The sequence below is a fragment of the Topomyia yanbarensis genome, chromosome 2 (genome assembly GCF_030247195.1).
Source record: "Topomyia yanbarensis strain Yona2022 chromosome 2, ASM3024719v1, whole genome shotgun sequence".
NCBI classification, from domain to species: domain Eukaryota; kingdom Metazoa; phylum Arthropoda; class Insecta; order Diptera; family Culicidae; genus Topomyia; species Topomyia yanbarensis.
Window position 1 is genome coordinate 327379535 of NC_080671.1, and position 20130 is coordinate 327399664.

The 20130-nt window shown below is 37.7% G+C and overlaps 1 protein-coding gene across 4 annotated transcripts in view; it reads right to left on the reverse strand.

The window, feature by feature from the left end:
* Positions 1-20130, reverse strand: part of LOC131683828 (ras-specific guanine nucleotide-releasing factor 2-like) — a 542029-nt gene that overhangs the window by 498235 nt on the left and 23664 nt on the right. The window lies entirely within an intron of this gene.

Genomic DNA, 20130 nt, shown 5'->3' on the forward strand with positions numbered 1-20130 from the left:
TTTTATTCGTTATTGTTATATTTTCATTGTTTCCATTTAACCTATTTTGAAAGTACTTTTTCTGTTGACTATGTTCTTATACGTTTACATTGTTTTTTTTATTTTCCTGAAAAAACATTTTCTACTTCTCAGCACAGCTCCTTGTGGCAAACTAGATTGCTAAGCTTGATCTCCCGTTTTAAAGCGGCCCTAGCTTCCCGAAACGTCACCTTGCGCTCCTCTCTCACTCACCGATCTTGCTATCTTAGCCCGCCTTCTGACTCTGAGACATGCAGCGTGTAGCGCACCGAACGACTTATTTACCTAGTAAGCTGGACGCCGTCTCCTGCGTGACTACAGTTCTCGTGGCATTGTAACGTCACAAGCCGTCACAATCCACCTTGTTAGATCAATCGCATCAACGTTCTTGATGCCGCTGTCCGTCTGAAAAGCCCCAAGAAAGAAGGCTTTGTTGAAGGCTTTCCTCTTCCACCTTAGCTTGCCGGTAGTCGTTCTCCGTGCAGTAGCAGGGTTTCGTTGCTCAATGCGGAATCGCCTGAGATGGTGGCGATGGGGATGCTTCTCGCACACTTTCCTGTCCATGTTCGCGCCCACTGAAGGACTATAGAATGTGGCGGAATTTCTCTCGGTACCGATGCCCGTTTCGTGAACCGATTAGCTCCCAGTTTTGTCCTGGTATCGTGACAGTTCAGCTCCCTGCTTTGCCGTAATCTACTCGTTGTAGACATCGGCGGTAGACCTAGTCTCCACAACGATCTCAGAAGATATCTTTTACAAATGAAATTTAGAGAAGAATTTAGTATTTAAAGTATACATTTTTGTTAAAAATATTCATATTTATCAAATTTCATTCAAATATTTCGGGGGGAGGGGTCTCTAAATCACACCCCTCCCCCTGCCCCCGTTGTCACAATATGAAAGGGCGGTGCCCCACTCTTAGGTTCAACATCCAAATAATGTTTAACGATTGTTACTTTTAAAAATAATACCAATCGACCATTACCTGAGCAGAAAAAAATAACTTTAGAATACCAAATTCAGGTAGACTGTACTTGAACACCACAATAAGGTATTGAAGATAAGAGGTAAATACCAGAAATAATAATTGAAAACTAAAATGAAGTGTTATACCTCATTGAGGTGTTAAGCAGGTATTGATGAATGTTGCTTTCAATACCTGCTTAATACCTCAATGAGGTATTAATAACCAATTAATACCAGATTTTAGTATGATACCAGAAACTAGTATGATCAGGTTATTGACCAGTTATTTTCTCCTGGTCGGGTATGGCTAATGCACATTTAGCCCAACGTAGTGCCCCCCGTTCATAGCTAGGCACACTATTAGCACAACAAAATTTCATTTTTTCTAAGAACTGTTCTATACATCTCTAGAATGAATGTAGCTTTTATTTATATCATTTATTAGGGGAGAGTGGGGGTAAGTAAACCACGGGGATAGGTGAACCACTAAGGATATTTTGTCACATTCTACCGATTTTAGTGCAAACCTTATGCACTTTAGTAGCTCTGTCGGTAAGTTAACCTCACACGCATTTGCGATAGCATCGAATGTTTGTTGTCGCTTTTACAGATAATCAAAGTTATAGTACATTTAAAAGTTCTCTCAATTGAGACCTCGTGTATTTTTGGAAAAAGTTTGTTATGTCCCTTCTGTGAGACTAAACATCATAAAGTTTATTTGTTATTGTGAGTAGATGCAAAATCTGTTATTTGTATGAAGAAATTTGCAAAGGTAAATATATCCTGCCAGCTTAAAATTAGTTCAAATTCTCTTATGACATGTGGGGATACATGAACCACTTTTTGCGGGGATACATGAACAACTTTTATGTTCGGATTTTTGTATTTTTTGTTAAGGATTATCAAAATAATGTGCAACTATAAACGCTAAACGCAAACAAGCTAGACTATGAGTGTAACTATTAAGTCTGTGCTAATTTGCAATCTTGAGAAGGGACATAGAGTCCGTCACGAAACACGATGGGAGAAAGGAAAAACACCAAAAAAATACTACTCATCTGTGATATGGATTTTATACTACAAACATACAAATAGAATTATTTTTTCGCACAAAAGACAGAATGATCGAACTTTTTTCATATGGCTCTACGTGTTTTGATGATAGTCTAGATAATGGTTCAACTATCCCCATGGAGTGGTTCAAATATCCCCACCCGAGAGGATACTTGAGCCATTTGCCATACTTAACAAAAATGTATATAATTTTGGTAACACATTACATTTGTTTACAAATGGTATTGCATATAGTAATACAATCTTTGTTCTTTCATATTCATGCATATAAAATATTTTATCGCAAAAGGTCTAATACATATAACAATTAACAAAAAAAGCGGTTCATCTATTCCCACTCCCCCCTATACATGTATGGCTCAAGTTCAACAGTCACGTAACTCGTAACCACACGAAAGCTGTATCATATTGTATACATATACCGAATCAAAACAAGCAGATCGAACACATTAACCTTCGTTGAAATGGCCATTTCCATTTCCACCTGATATGATTCAATGTACATAAATAAAACATTTCGTTCATCAACATCCATTCGAAGTAGCCACTCCACTCCTACTTACAACCTACTGTCTACTGTCAGTTCAGAGTCGTACAAACCATACGAATGTTGTCCGTGCAACAGACCATCACTTGTCCAATCGATAGTTATTTTCATACATTCCACATGGGATCAATCACTCGCCCCCTGCGCATGGGGGCATATCATTCGTGTGACAGAAAGCGTCCATAGAGACCGGCGCGCCATCACTTACCCTCCCCAAACAGTCACAAGGTGGGAAAGCACCAGGACGCCTTGAAAATTAACATATCCGGTTGGTTTGCACCGTACGGATGTGCTTTGCCTTATTTATTGTTTACTCGTTGAATAGTGATCCACTCAACTGCAGGCCCATATACCTGTTATGACACTGATAAAAATCTACGACAAGCCTTTTAATCCTGTTCAGTGCCTCTTTGTTACAAATGGGACATGAAGGTGAGTTGAGACTAAGAGAAAAAGCTATTTCACATTATTGCTGTGAAATGTTCTGTGCACTAAGAGTGATCAATTTGTTGGTGGCATAGAAAACTTTGCATGAACTATTTTCTGAACGTACATTACAATATAACATAATTCTGTGTTTTGCGTTCTAGCGAACATTTGGCCCTTATGATAGACAAACAAATAACTAACAGCTTCAATCATTATTGATCTGTAATAGAGATTGATATGCTTGAGAAATAATCAGGTATGAAAATATTTATGTGCACTGAAACAGCAGGAGATGCGATACTTTTTAATCTAAAATTAAATCCTGTAAATCACTGTAAGCCAAGTAACAATCGAAACAGTACGACATCCTGCTCGTCTACCTTAGTATGTAAAATTCTAAAATACTCAGGTTTGCGCGACCGTGTACCCCTATTTTCACCTAAAAATTTGAAACAATGCACTGAATGTAAATTATTCGAATAATGAATAAAAATAAATTAGGGATTGATTAGTTAGAATTCAATTGATTACTACTCTTGCAGAAAAATATGCTTTATCGCTAAGTAGTGTCGTTTTTCATGTCGCTGTAACTAACTGATGCATCTTCATAATAGCTGTGCTCAATTTCTGAACCCGAAGCTGATATTTAAATCCCAACCGTGCACATTGAAACTGGTTCCATTTGAATTCTATCACTCGGATAATTATCGAACAAATGATAAATTGTTCTATTGTCTATCTGATTGCTTTCGTATGCAGCAAGTCGATTGGATTAGACGAACGATAATCCATTTAGATGCAAAATAATAAGGTAAATTGTTTGAAATGTCAACCCTGATTATGATCCTACAATGAGATCACGAATACGACTGCATTGCATGCTATCAATGTTTTAAATTGAATTTAACTTCTTTTTTTTGTATATGCAACCCTAGTGTGAAACTAATTTCGTAGAATGTACTATTAGGGGAATCTGCAGCTATCCGGCTCAAAACAAAATTCATCATAATGGTAAAACCGTGATTAAAGTAACAAGTGAAAGTGAAAAACCTATTTTAATTCACGTATTAAAAGTTTTCAAATGTATAAATTACTTTTTTGTTATACTTGACAACTAAATATTCGAGTTCTAAAAAGCCAAATCAAAAACTTTAACCATCAGAACCGGTAAACAGCGGTTTGAGACTTAGTTTGGCAAAAAACTTATAAAAGAAATGTATAGAATTCGCTCAAACTTTTAAGATTTTTTCCGAGGCCCGGAGAGCCGAGTCTTATATACCAATCGACTCAGCTCGACGATTTGGGACAATGTCTGTGTGTGTATGTAACGGACAAATTCTCATTCGTGTTTCGCAGCAATGGCTGAACCGATCTTAGCCAAACAAATTTTAAATGAAAGACCTACCAAACAGTAAGAACGCTATTAATTCGTTTTTGATTCTGATGTTTAGTTTACAAGATATGAATGTTTGAATGTGTAAAAATGACGTTTTTTGCAGTTTTTTAATTATCTGCCGAAATTGACAATATAGATTAACAATTTATATGTTTTTAGACAGCTTCAACGAATACCTGTCGAACAAGCTATAGATTGTTGAAATCGGACTATTATTAAAAGAGATATTTAACATTAAATGTGGACGAAAGATTTTTATCATTTCCCATTGCCAGAAATATGACCAAAAACATGTAATCTATTATTAACGACAAAACGGCTTATTTTAGGTCAATAGTATCTTCGGAGAATATAATGGAGGCAATATGCCCTTTCTTTTGGTATTGTGCTTTTGCTGATTAATCCCCCTATGAGTGAGATATTTTCACAAATTTTCGTGGAAGTGATTATATCGAAATGATGCCTTCAGCAAATTTGTAGCTCTTACTTTTGCGAATAACTTTACTGAAGACTTCAAATATCTATTTTGAATACTTTAAAAGTTATGGCTTGTTGTTTGTGGATTACTCTTTGTCGCCTATTTATTGTTCAATATAGTAATAATCCATTGAAATAAGCCAAACATTATTTCGATAAAACGAATTTTGTATTTCATTCAACCGCTAGAAATAATCACCGAACACTTTCAAGTTGTCTGGAAGGAACTTGATAACTTATCAGTGCAAAAATGTTCATTTGTGCGAACCTTCTGACTGCAATTTTTCTAACTTATGACCATCGGATCGATCTGAAACATATCGGAAAATGAAAAGCGAAATAAATAATTCCAAACAACGACATTGGCAAGAGACGGCTTTGTGGTTTAACACCATACAACCCCCCCCCCCCCCCACCACATCAAAAAAAAAATTGGATTGAAGTTGAAAACTTATTGATGCAGACTGATTTAATTCAATATTACAATAACAATTATCTGATCCGTAGATTGATAACCTGTTGTTGTAAACATCATTAGGACTTTTGATAAATTGTCGGAATGGGGTCCTGATATGTAACTGATCTATTGGTCTTGATTTCACAGTTGTCTAATTGCATCAATATCAAATTCCTGCCTGAAAACATTCCAATAGAAAATTCCAGAGTTCAATCATAATCCTTAGATTTCTTTTCAAATTGAGCTCGCTTTTGTAGAGATGTACTGTAATAAGGGTCTTTATTTGATATGAAGCGAAGTTAAAATTGATTTTATGTCTATGAAACATAGAACTGTTCACCAAAAAAATGCATAACTTTCAACATTTGCTAAAAATGTTTTTGCCTTTCTCATTCACTCTAAAATTTGTCAATCTAATCCCGACCCGGCGATCCGAATGTCATATGCCAATCGACTGAGTTCGTCGAGATCGGAAAATGTCTGTGTGTATGTATGTGTGTGTATGTGTGTATGTGATAAAAATGTGACCTCTGTTTCTCGCAGATGGCTGGACCGATTTGCACAAAGTTAGTCTCAAATGAAAGGTACAACCTTCCCATCGGCTGCTATAGAATTTTATTATTGATTGGACTTCCAGTTCCGGAGTTACGAGTTCAAGAGTGCAATCACACAGCAAATTCCCATATAAACTGAAATGAAAAATTTTCAAAATCAAATTTGTATTTTTGATGCCAAATGACTTTAAAATGCATGAAACATTGAGATGTTTGACAAAAATTGACTTTTTTGGACTTTGGTACATTTTTGCCTTTCTCATATAGAAAGGTTATGCAATCACTCTAAAAATCGTCAATCATACCGGCCCGGAGGGAGTATGCAGTGAGGGGTTGCTACTTTCTTAACAAGTTGAAAATTTTCGGCAGGACCTGGACCTCCCGGATCTTTTTCCATGATCCGCCGCTGGTTTCAAGCGATGTTTCAGTATCACATAGTATCTCAAGATCGTGGCTGTCGATCCATTGTAAGTATGTGCAAATCATACTGAACATGTAATATTCATTTCCACTATTGTATTCTACATAACCAGCTATGGAATCGTAGTCTGGACAAATGAGACAAGCACAATTGCACCACTAGGTGAATTAAAACAGGTTTATATTTTGGGAATGTGTCGAGTTGAGACGAAAACGTAATATGATTAATAATGAGGATAACACTTTCCGAATGTAGAGAGAAATTTATGAAAAATGACGATTTCCATTTGACTCTAGCAGGTTCTGATCGATTTTGATGAGCATTTGATTTTTGTTGTATGACCAATTATATGTATAGGTTAAATGTTTAAAAACAGTAATTTAAGGTCAAGATAGCATCATTTTGAAACCGCCAATTTCGGAGGTTTAGTATTTTCGATGAGATTTACAAACGTGAAACAGCGCATCATTTGATAAAATAATTTTGACGGTATATCGTCCAAGAAGTATTTATGGTGAATTTTCTCAGGTTAATATTCATGACTACAACAAAGTCTCAACAAATTCGCTAAAGACACGAACTCTGTTACTATTTTCTGAAAAATTAATTCTGCATAATTTTAAAACTTCAAAAATTACAGTTTCGGAATTATACGGTTTGGACAGTATGATCGATTTTCATCAAACCGAATTTCTGGCTACGCCGCTGATTTCAAGTAAGTAGAAACAAAGTCGTTCTACACTCGTTCAAAAGAAACTTCTTCGAATGCTGAATATCTATTATAATACATTGAAACCCCGATCATATGAACATATGTTTGATGGACTCTAGCAGACGAACAAGACTGAATTCGAGTAAATCCTTTCATGAGCATGTTCTACTTATCATGAAGGTGGAAATATGCAAAAATAAAAGTTTATCATAATCAGAAATAGTAATCAGACTACATCAAGGGACGGGAAGAATATTTTAACAGCTTCAGTTTATCATAAAGAAAAAAAAATGCCCGATTTAGTCAATGTCCCCATTTTGTCAGCCTAAAATACACCATGAGACTGGTAAAAATGGGTCTTTATTGTATGTATTATTCGCTGTGTTTCACATTAATAGGTACATTTCATTTTTGGAGATTTTTTTATTGCATCGAACTACAACAATTTTTAGGTAGCTTTCAAGGGGTTATTTTATAGACATCTTCCAAAATTTGGCGAACCTATTCCAATTCGTATACCAATTAATTGGTATACTTAAGGGTTTATATGTTGCATATAGAGAAAATACTGAAATTTTCAGCTGTTTTCCTACACAATATTACGAAAGCTTATTAAACAATTTTTCCTATTATTAGTTTGTGAAAATTATAAACTATTTGAAATTTTGTAATAGTTTTTTTTATTTAACCGTGATTTATTAATAAATAGTGACCATCGCTCCACAACGTAGTCTATTTTTCATGGCTTGCGGTGAGCACGATCTCTCGAAATGCTGAACTGAAAATTATGGAATAGAAATTAATTTTTAGTATTCTTTACAGATTTAACTCGCCGCGCAGATAGCTCTGAATTAGACCCGCTGGTGCCCTAAGACGATTTCGCTAGATTTTCAGAGCAATGTGCACCCAGTGCATTAACGCAAGTGACGGAAGGTTATCGAAAAGATTCGTGAAAATGAAAATTCCAGTAATGATGATGATTTTTCCAAACGGTTCGTTTTCGAGAGGTTTTTATTTGTTCTTTGGCATTAGGATTAGCGATAATAATTCAAATCAAGGATACTACTGGGAAGTCACCTTTAGAAAAAGTCGATGTCGAAGTAAAATTTGGAACTATGCACGCATGCACTTCAGAGATATCGTGATATCAGGAGCTGCGAATTCATTTCAACCCTTTTTTTGTGAAAAGGGCGATACTAACAAATGTAAACATAGGGATTTTTTCATACATGCGAATGAGGGCTTTGAAACGCAACAAATTAATCTAAAAATTTTGATTCTACGATATTGCTTTCTTAAACTACAGCAAAAAAGACAACGGTTTGTTTGTTTGTTTATTTAAAGTTTCGCCCTCCACGCTCCATGCAAATAAACTAGGCGATACTTTTTTGCTGGCAGTTTAGAGGCGAAACTGTTATTTTCGTATTTTTTAAGGATTATCAAGCTGATACCAGCTGTAAATAGTAACAATGATCGCTATTGAAAAAACCGGGACGAAATCGGTGGTGCAGAACGCTAGTGATTGTAAAAAACGTAAGGGCGATACTTCAATGCTGATAGGTGGGACCGAAAAAGTAAACAATCGCCAAAGGGGCGATACTATCATTTTGTCAATTTCAATAGCAAAAACAAATTCTTAAATAGGAAATAAAACCAAGTCTGGAAATATTCACTGTTGATTTTCTTTGAATGGTATCACTGCTAGTATCGCCCGTTTCCAGAAAAAGCGTTGATTTCTGAATTCTCAGTCGCGTTGGAAATTTGAGTAAAGTATAAACTACAAATCGATTCAAAAAAAAAATCGATTTTTTTGGCTCAGAACAATATATAACCCCTTTAGGAAAATTCAGTTTTCGCACCACAATATAGATATTTTATTAACAGAGCATTAACAATAATTCGTTGATATGTCTATTTTAAGGGTCATTTTTTTCGCTTTCCCATTGATTTGGTTTGAGATTTCTAGCACTGATGTTGTCCTATGCTGATTTGAGCGATTCTCTGAGTCCTGCCACTATCCCATGTAGTATGTGTTATCAAAAACATCGCGAAGCATCAAGTTCTAAATATTCTCAAACGATATAATATCCGAAGAGAGTGAGTTATCAGTTATCAGAAATGTCTCATCACACTGTTAGGTGGATTAAAAGCGTTTTATATATAGAGATTTAAAGAGATCTTTCAATTCTGCATCCAACGACCTATTTAGCATTGAAACCAGTTGAAAAATGGTAGGGTTATATTTTTTTTGGATATAAAAAGCTTGCTCGCGTGAACTTTAAAGGGGACGGTCCCATAGAGAATTTTCAAAAAAAAAGATTTTTCTTGCTCGACTACGTATATTACATATCCATTCAAAAGTTGAAAAAATATTGGAAGATACAATTCTAGAATTCTATAGTACGCGATAATGCCTCACTAACCCCTTAAGGGTTCATGCAACAAGTTTCTAATTTGGGAAAAAATTAATGATGACTATGACTGAATTTTGAACCCAATCTCTATGATAAATAGGTTGTCGGAATTAAATATTCTCTCTATTTTTTAGTTAAACAAAGACGTTTCTCACGAAGAATGTAAAGTAATTTAAAAAAAAAGCATGAAAAATTGCGAAATATAAGTTATGTTCAACTGCATAGAATTTTTAGCAAAACAACATAATATAGCATACCGTTGGAGACCATCATTTCTTCGTCTTTCCAGAACACTTAAAAAAGGAAAATCCGTTGAAAAATGACCGCGCCGAAGCTTTTTAAGTGCTGAAAGTTCCGACCAATCGTTATTTTTCTATAAATCAAGATTTTGAGGGGATGCTACATTTTTCATATATGGAAAAGTGGTCGGTTGCCGGCACTGGTCGGTTGTTGGCACCCTTTGTTTTACAAAGTGAAACCGGCACCGAAATGTTCGCCACAATTTTTTTGCTCTGTTTTCAAAAAGATTACTAAAATCGGTTGTCGGCTACCAAACATGGACCCCATTTTTTGTGGTTAATTCTCTATAACCTAATTAATACGGGTATTTTCTGAACGGGCTTGATCAGTAGACGCCATAGATCGATTTTTGACACTATTTTGAAAACCACCGGTTTAGCGTTTTGACAATTCACATGGTGAAAGCCCTCCTGGTCATGTTTTCACTATTGGGTAGCACTGTATACACCAGATTGTCACGACCAGGGAGACAACGTTGTCGAAATTGAGCCGACTTAAATAAGAAAAGATATTGAATTTTCAACGAAGTGCTGTGTAATATCCACGAGATTATTTGTTTTGCCAAAAAATGGATGAGTTTAGCTAAATAGTATGAATGTTTCGAAAAATCTTAATACATAAGAATAGAGGACACCACTACTAACTTTTCAACAAAGTTAGAAAGGCTTCTTCAGACGAATTATTCCAAAAAGCATTTCATACGACTTTGTGCAAGGCACCAACTTTCTATCTCACTCCATTGAAAAGATAGTGTTGGTGCGAATAATCTTCTTTGTCATGAGAATCTAGTGTATACAATGCCACCTAGCGGCAAATACACGACCAGATTGGCTTTTTCCATGAAATCTACCAAAATATCCAACGCAAACTTCAAGCACGTCTTATGTTCAATATAATTGTGGAAATGTTGACTACATTTTTATTGGACTTAGCACGCATTTCACGACTACCACGAAAGCCGACTCTGATTAAAGTATAATATTTAATTATCTTAATAAGTATGAGTTCAATATTATTTTCATTTGATCATATATTGAGAAGCTTGCTGAATGGGTTTGGAAAGGGAGAGGGGGGGGGGGGTTTGTTAGATAGTTGAGGATGCGTCAAATGTCCTTTATTCAATTTCGGTATGCCAGGTGGATGAAGGAATGATGCGGGTGTGATGGTAGTCAAAGGGGAGGGGAGGAGTCAGGTAATGAAAGAGGGAGATATAAGAGTAAGGGGAGAGGAGTGATGCAACACTCAACTGCATATTATGCCGTCAATTTGAGACTTGATTTGGGAAAATCAGTCATCACCGAAGAACCGATGTGACTTTAATTTTGAAATATGGTCCGGAATCCGGGACTTCCGGAATTGTCGATATTGAACAATATATTCAAAGAATGTTTGATTGGCAATTAGTGAACAAGACCTGTGAATCGAAGTAATTTGGTGATTATTTCAATAGATTTGTAGCCTCTGAGGTATTACGATTGAAACGGTTTGTAAGAAAAATTCCAGTGAGACCTTACTAACCAACCTGTAACTCAAGTTTGTAAAAATCGGTCCAGAATTCGCTGGGGAATAGATGTTATTAGTTTAGGAACTTGATGAGTTTCCCGGGGCATCATGAACCGTCATAGGAGGCCAATGTGGTCAAAGGTACTTTGATTGGTCATTAGTGATCTAGACCCGCAAATCCAAATAATGTGGCACCCATTTTATTATGTATTACTTCATTTGGACATCATGGTGGTACCAGTTTATATGGGGATTTGCTGTGTGACCGCACTCTTCAATCCGTAACTCCGGAACCAGAAGTCGGATCAACTAAAAATTCAATAGCAGTTATACCTTTCATTTGAAACTAAGTTTGTGTAAATTGGTTCAGCCATCCTCAAGTCAAGGTGTTTCTCCGTGCAGAGAACTGAATGGCTGGCAAGACTAAAATATGCCAGTAGCGTACGGAGTGTGGTGGGTCTTACTCTTGCTGTGTCACGCGAATCTCTGACACAGTGGACGTTTGTTTCTTCTCAAATCGTGGGATTCAAATGATGGTCATGTCCATAATACCCATTTCGTGGTTCGCTAAAAGCGATTATAAGCCAACATGTTTGGTATCTTCTAGTTGCTGTACAACAAACACTGATGATGAAATGTATGATGCTGTAATCGAGTATAGTTAGAGTAGCACAAATTAATCTTCAGTATAAACGTACAGCAACTATGCGCTAGGCGAAAGGAAGAAGAGCTTCCATAGCTTTGGTCCAAGAACCGTATTTACATAAAAGAAACTTCTATGTTGGAAATCTACTTAACCCCGTATTCGTAGCTTTCAACAAAAATGGCATGACAAATCCACGTGAAATGCCTCGTGCATGTATACTTGCGAATAGTGCTATTGACGCATGTCTTATATCCGACCTCACAACTGTCACGGTAAACAAGAAATACGTCTACTATTCGGCATATTTGCCCCGTATAATGATCCGTCACCTTCTGATGATTTCAAAAGGGTTGTAAGGCTTGTATAATACTGTGGCAGAAACGGGTTTCCCCTCTTAATTGGTAGAAATGCAAATGCCCACCAGATAATTTGGGGCAGCTCAGATATCAATTTGAGAGGCACCGAATTAATGGAATACTTAAGTAGTACAAATCTTCACATTCTTAATGCAGGAAACCGCCAAACATTTGCACGAGCTGGCAAAGAAGAGGTGTTAGATGTAACTCTCTGCTCTGATGGTATTACACATGAGTTGGCAAACTGGTTCGTACCAAACGAGCTCGAACCGTCATTATCTGATCATAAGTACATCGTCTTTGATCATTTCAACGTCTCACTAGATATCGTCACATATCGTAATCCTAAATCTACGAACGGGAGCGTCTACGAAGTGGGCTTGGCGACTAGGTTTCATGGGTATCTTCTGACGATTGAATCTCCAAGTGATTTGGATGAGGTCGTGGATAAAACAAGCTCATTCATAGTACCAGCATACCAAGAGGCTTGTCCGCTTCGAGTTATGCGTGCTTGTAGAGAAACACCTTGGTGGAATACCGAACTTGTTCGACTCAAAAAGTTATGTAGAAGAGCTTGGAATAGCAAACGCAGGGACGGGTCGGAGGCATTTAGGTTGGCTCGTAAAGCATATAGAAATGCCCTGCGTTCCTTTGAGCGAAGTGGTTGGGAAAGCCTCAGCACAAATGTCTCAATTCTTAACGAGACTAATAGATTTGTTACGTCTTGTTACGAAATACTACGGTTTACGGTACATATGAACACGAGCATTTGGGTCGTTTACTGCGGTCTCCTGGAGAATTTCACTTACGGGGCGGACTTTCAACCCTACCGTTGGTCTCTGGGCAAAGTATATAAATATAAATAAACTAGCGAACTAAATCACCTCAAGGACGTTACTAATTATACAAAAAACAGCTTATATAGACAATACCTTACATTTTATTTAGACAGACACAAAATACTTGCGCATAATAACTTAATTCCACTTCAGCTGTGTGGAACATCGTTGCGGCCGGGACGAACGTTGGCCGACTTGCTGCTGCGATGGGTTTCCGAAGACTGGGCGACGATGAATTGGTACTGGAACAGCAGACGAAAGTGTTCAGACCGGGTGCTTCCCTCGGTCGGGATCCAGATACGGCTATAACTCGGCTGTGTAACGTGTGGCCTGCGTTTCAAAGATGTTCCGGGAGTGGTACAATGGCTCTACACTTTCGCGAGCCATTCCTGACGACTGCCCCTGAGTTCTGTTCAAGTAGTTCTGATTCTTGGGCATTTGCTCGTACAATTGTGATAAACGAATCGATCAAATGGGCGATTGAAAGTTTTGCTCCGTATAAGCCTCCGAGAAATGATGGAATTATTCCAGTTCTACTACAACAAGGATATGAACACCTCAAGCATATTTTGAAAAAGGTTCTAGCTTATAGTCTTGCAACAGGATACATTCCATTAGCGTGGCGGGAATTAACTGTCAAATTTATTTCCAAAGGCGACTCCGTCACTTATGAGAAGACAAAGAGCTTTAGACCGATTAGTCTGACCTCCTTCCTTCTCAAAATTAGTGGAACGTTTCATCGACCACTACATTGATGTTGGCTTGGGCGAGCAACCGCTGCATGCAATGCAACATGCATATCAGTCTACTACCACCCTGTTACACAATGTTGTCTACATTGAAAAAGCTTTTTCACAAAAGCAATCAAGTTTAGGAGTTTTTATCGATATTGAAGGTGCATTTGACAACGTGTCTTTCGAATCTATTTTGGAAGCCGCACAAGGTCATGGATTACCTTCATATATCACGAACTGGATACGCGCAATGCTTAGCAACCGACATCTGTGCTCATCGTTAAGACAAATAGAGATAAGGAAACTGAGTGTCTGCGGATGTCCTCAAGGTGGTGTACTGTCACCACTTCTATGGAACCTTGCCGCCGATGGCTTGTTGAGAAAACTTAATGAGCTTGGGTTTCCGACGTGTGGTTTCGCCGATGGTTGTTACATAATGATCACCGGTATTTGCATTAACAAACTTTTTGATTTGATGCAACAAGCGTTATGTGTTGTTGAGCAATGGTGTCTTCATGTTGGACTATTAGTTAATCCAAATAAAACATCAATGGTGCTTTTCACGAAACGAAAAATTACAACCGGAGCTCGTCCATTGTAGTTCTTGACTTAATTCGATAGCTCACATCAATTTCAGGATCAAGAAAGCTTGCATGGCCTTCGGGAAATGTAGACGGGCTTTCGGAAAATCTTGGGGACTCAAACCCAAGTATCTACAAAACAATTGTTAGACCAATACTGGCATACGAGTGCCTTGTTTGGTGGCAGAAGGGAGAAGTCATGACAATCCAATCAAAGTTAAACCATCTTCAGAGGATGGTCTTGATTGCGATGACTGGTGCGTTCTCGACAACACCTACCAGTAACCCAATAGATCGTGCAACTAGCCACACTGTGGCCCCAAATGGTAACCTGGGATGAATATACACTTGCTCCCAGTGACCTTCCACTCACATATAGTTTTCCATTTAGAACTTTCAATGTGAGAATTCCACTTCGCGAGGAATGGCTGTCTGGCTGGATGGAGCGACAACTTGAAGAATACGTAGTTTGTTTTACTGACGGTTCTTTGTGGGAGAACCGAGCCGGTGCTGGTGTCCATTGTCATGAAATGAGATTAAACCAATTTCATTCGCTTGGTAGATACTGTACCGTATTCCAAACAGAAATCTTTTCGATTCTGTGTGGCGTACAATCAGCACTTCAACAGGGAATTTGCTGCAAATGATTTTTTTTGCTCTGACAGTTTAGTTCGACAGTTTGGAGATCGAAATTAGTAATCGCATGTCGAACTCAAACCGAAGAACTTAGCATTTCAAATGCTATCTACCTTCTATGGGTACCCGGTCATTCCGGTATTACTGGAAATGAATGGGCGGATGGATTGGCTAGAGCTGGCGCTGCGGCTGACGTCGTTGGTCCAGAACCAGTTCTACCACTGTCGATAAGCACGAGATTATCTTGGGCTGCATCCGAACATGCCAATCATTGGTATAGCTTGCAAACTTGCGTTTAAATAAAGACTTTTCTGCCGAATGTGAGTCCGAAAATGTCAAAGAATTTGTTGCATTTTTCCACAGCTGCAGTTTTCTATTCAGGGCACTGACTGGGCATTGTAAACTCAATTATCACATGGCTACTATTCAGCGCACTGTGTATCATTCATGTGATCTTTGTGAATCCGATTACGGAACATCATTTTCATTTTATATGCAACTGCTCTGTAGTAATGCAATTACGTATCCGGATTTTTGGTTCTCCATACATAGATGAACCTATGTACAGAGGGCTAAAACTGAACAATATGCTATTGTTCTCAATCCAGTGTGGTAAAGAGCTATAGTTTTAGCCGTATTTGAAAGACAATATCTCTTCGGGGGTGTTGTCGTTCTGTTATCTCAATATCCCCTCGGGGGTGTTGATATATCAGCTCACCGCTTAAATAAAAATTCTAAATCCCTTCGGGAGTTGGAAGTTTAATTCCTGCTATTGTAGCACCTGCAGATCGTTTAGCATCCCTCCGGCGGTGCAGAACGCTCTGTTTTAATTGTTCTGTGTCGTTATTTTCCTTGCCCCTAACCCTACCACTTTCCCAATCCTTCTTATCAGGAAATGATGAAAAGACGATTCTTGGCAAGGCACAAATCTCCGATCAATATGGGGAACGTGCCATTTGAGCCTGGCGCTACTGGCTCCAGAATGTGGCACCCATTTTATTATGTATTACATCATTTGGACATCATGGTGGTACCAGTTTATATGGGGATTTGCTGTGTGACCGCACTCTTCAGTCCGTAACTCCGGAACCGAAAGTCAGAACAACTAAAAATTCAATAGCAGCTTGTTGGAGCGTTATACCTTTCATTTGAAACTAAGTTTGTGTAAATTGGTTCAGCCATCTGAGAAAATAGTGTGAGTTTAAATGACACACACACATATACACAAACATTTTCCGATCTCGACGAGCTGAATCGAATGAAATATGACACTCGGCCCCCGGGCCTCGGTTGTAAAGACGATTTTTAGAGTGATTGCATAGCCTTTCATTATATGAGAATGGCAAAAGTTTGATTCATCAATGTAATTAAACTTTAACTCAGAACCAACATTATCTAATTGTACGATATTGTAACATGTGTAGTAAAGTTTCCTGGAGTAACGGTATTATGTAGTGACCAATACGAGTTAAAATTTATTTCTCTAGCAACATACGGCAATCCATTACATACCTATACGATATGGAAAAGTTATGGTCAATCTGAGAGCTTGTACGACATATATTCCCCGTAGATTTGTTTATATTCATTAGGTTGTATTTATTCTGCACAACCAATCAAAATCCAGTTGAGTGTACTTAACAATCAGGCTACTTCCTGCCGAAGCGCATGCAACCACCAAGCGAAAAGAGAACTGGATGATGTTTGGCTGTGGATGCCATCGGAAGCAAGCAAGCGGCATAAAATAATACTATTTCCCGTCCAACAAAGGCAACAACCGTAGAGAAGCCAACCACCCGACCACTGACTGAAGCCACCGAGAAGACAAAGTATCCCTTGATTGACATACACAATGAGAGAATAGTTTTTCCTCGTCCTTGCTTGCGTTGAATAAGCCGTCTTGTCTCGTGCAACAAGAGGGTAACTATACTTCTCGGTAGCATGACACTCACAAAACGATGCCCTTCTGCTAGACGGCTAGACTTCCGCTCAGTTGACGTACCGGCTTAGGTTTCCATGGCTTTTACGATATCTATGCAATTCGGGGATGTAGAGCACACCGTCATGGCACGACGCTAGGAAGTGTAACCGCAATTCTGTGCAGATGACTTGCATGATTTTTCGATTATATGAAAACAATAGGAGCACACCCGCTCACCAATCTTTCAAGTGTGGTTCTCGGTACGGAAAATCGACAAATTCGCACGGTAGGTAGAGGAGCTTACAGTTTGAGTTGATATCATTGAATCTCGTCCGATTCATCGTACCATTATAGATTGAAGTAGCTCGGTTAATGAGCAATCGATTCGATCAATAAATATCGCTTTTCTCGAGGTTTTTAGTGCTAACTATATAAACTGTATACTTCTCCAGCAGTATGATTGTTTCGTGCAAATTGATACAAATTCCGATATTCATCGTTACCAATCTGACGGCCAACCATCCAATATTTAAAGCGGTCACTGGGGAGCTTTCTAAGTTTAGTGTCCTCACCTGGGGATGAAATATATCTATTTGCCGGCTCTTCTGCTCAACAATATCCCAGGGGGTATTCAATGAAAAACGACATAAATTTACCGTTTCTTCTCGATTAGATTTGATCTTTTTCCCTCGAATAAGGTCAAATCGATTTCCATCATTAAACTTAGACTACATGACCAAGTTTGAATCTTCTCCGTTCCCCATACACTGCCAAATGGCACAATTCCATCGAATCTCCGAAAGTGAAACAATCAACACAATCTTACAAGTTGAGAGGCTATAATTACAATTCTAAACGTAGAAAATAGGGGATTGAATTTCTACTTCCATCTACAGCCTCGTGGAACCGGATCGATTGAACTGCGGTTAACTTTTCAGCATGCATCGATTTTCTACCTCATTCTCCCGTGCTGATTCGTGACAAGCATTATGGGAGCAATTCATCCAATCCCTGTAGTATAACTGTAACGAACTTCCCCAAGTTCCACGATTGAATGGTTTCAAGTTTCATCACGTCTCGTGGAAATCATTCACTGAAGGAGCTGAGAGATTTCGATTGAGCAGTCACATGCCCCACTGGAAAAGGGAATGAACGGAACAGAAGTTTATTACATCAATTCACGTCTGTTTTATCTTACAAATGCGCTAGTCATTACGCCGATATTCGCTTGACAAATAATTTGGTAATTTAATTCACTTAATAGACACATTCTTTCGTGACGTTGCAACGAATTGACGAATCTTCATTCCACAAATATGTTATAACTTTATCAGCTTGTTACAGATTCGAAAAGTAGACATCAATAGAATGCAACAGAGCTGAAAATTATCACCAGGTTATTTTGAGCTTGAAGGAAGAACAAATCTCAAATCATGCCATACTATGTTCAATTCGCAGTTTTTCGTTTGCATCATTCATTCAAACAGCCGATCTACTCAATCATTTTCCATTTTTTTCGATTTCATTGCACCTGTGAATATCTCTGTACTGGGATATTGACCAGCTTTTTCAGGCAAAACTACTCTGGACTACTGAGCATACTTCTTACTGTTCATGTAAGCTTGAAAACCCAAAATATGTCAACATTTAACCTAACCTGGCCTCTACAGAGCAGATGACAACTTTGGTTAGTGAATGAAAAAGCATCGATTTGAAATGAAGACGTACGGTTTGGTTATGAAAATCCCGCCAACTTGAAAGTGAATTATTAAGAAATGTTTTGAATTTGAATCATGGTTGGGTTTGATTGAGCTGAAAGTTGGCATTTCAAAATGAAAATACACACCACTGAATGGTTAATGAGAATCAAAATAAGGGTGGGTGATCCAATAGTTGAGGTGTACCAGTAGTTCCAGTAGTGGATTATACGCCTAACTAAGGTACCAACCACCAACAAATATTTTTTATTGATTCATCGCACTAAAATTATGCGACAATAAAACTGTTAAGGGATTGAAAGCTTTCCTTTAATGTATTAACATTGCCAATAGGTCTATTCATTGATTTTTAGCAAAAGTTTTTGTTGATGGCACTCCGCACTGGTTCACTTTGTTCTATTTAGTGGATAAAAACTCGCGTGTGACTTTAAACCACGGACTTTATTGACTTGACTTGATTTATTAATATTTGCATGCACTGATTTTAATATACTTAACTCGTTGATAATGTGGTAACGACTGAATTTTATATTCCATATCCCGTACTACCTAGCCTACGATCAGTGATTGGTGATAACGAGAGCAAGAGAGGATCAAGAAAATGATAAGCCGAAGCTATATTAACCACAGCACTTTGCGCTTGGTCTTCTGTGGCTGCTAGGTATCGACTTAGTAGCTTTTAGATGATCATATCGCATCCCCAAACTACTCTCCTCTTCGTTGCTCCAACTGTTTTCCTTAGGTATGCGACTATTGCTACATCCACCCTACTGATTTAACCCTAGCACGTTGCACTTGCGTTTTCCTCCCTAGAACGTTGCACTGGGATATAAATGTACCCCACGCGTTTGATCACAATTTTCGCAGGTAAAAATGCAAACAAAAGAAATTTACAATGCATAATTTTCTTCGTTTTTAAATTAAGAAAACTGCTGTGTAAGTGAAAGTAAGGAATGATACATAAATTGGTTTGAACAAAATAAAAAATGAAACAATCGCGGTTTTGACTTTTTTCACAAAAATTACAATAACTTTGCGAATTTTCAACCGATTTGGAAAAATCAAATCATTCTTAAAGTTGAAAGAATGATCTTGAAGCGGTATGAAATGGAATTTCGATATTTTTGAAAAAGTCCAATTATTTTGAAGAGTGAATGTTTAAAAATCGTGTTTAGGAAAATACCAGGAAATGGGGTGGAAATTTAAATGAAAAAATATTTCTAAACAGGAATACATAGGTACATGCAACGTTACTGTCATAGCAGTTATTGTGCGCAAATTATACTTGCGAGCCATTGCTTTGAAAAACTATAAAAAATAAACAATAAAAATCAGCAAAAATGAGAGCGATTTATTGTTTCGCTTCAAAATCAAATTAAATTAATTAAATAAATGATTAAAAACGATTATATATGTTACTTACGTAGTAAA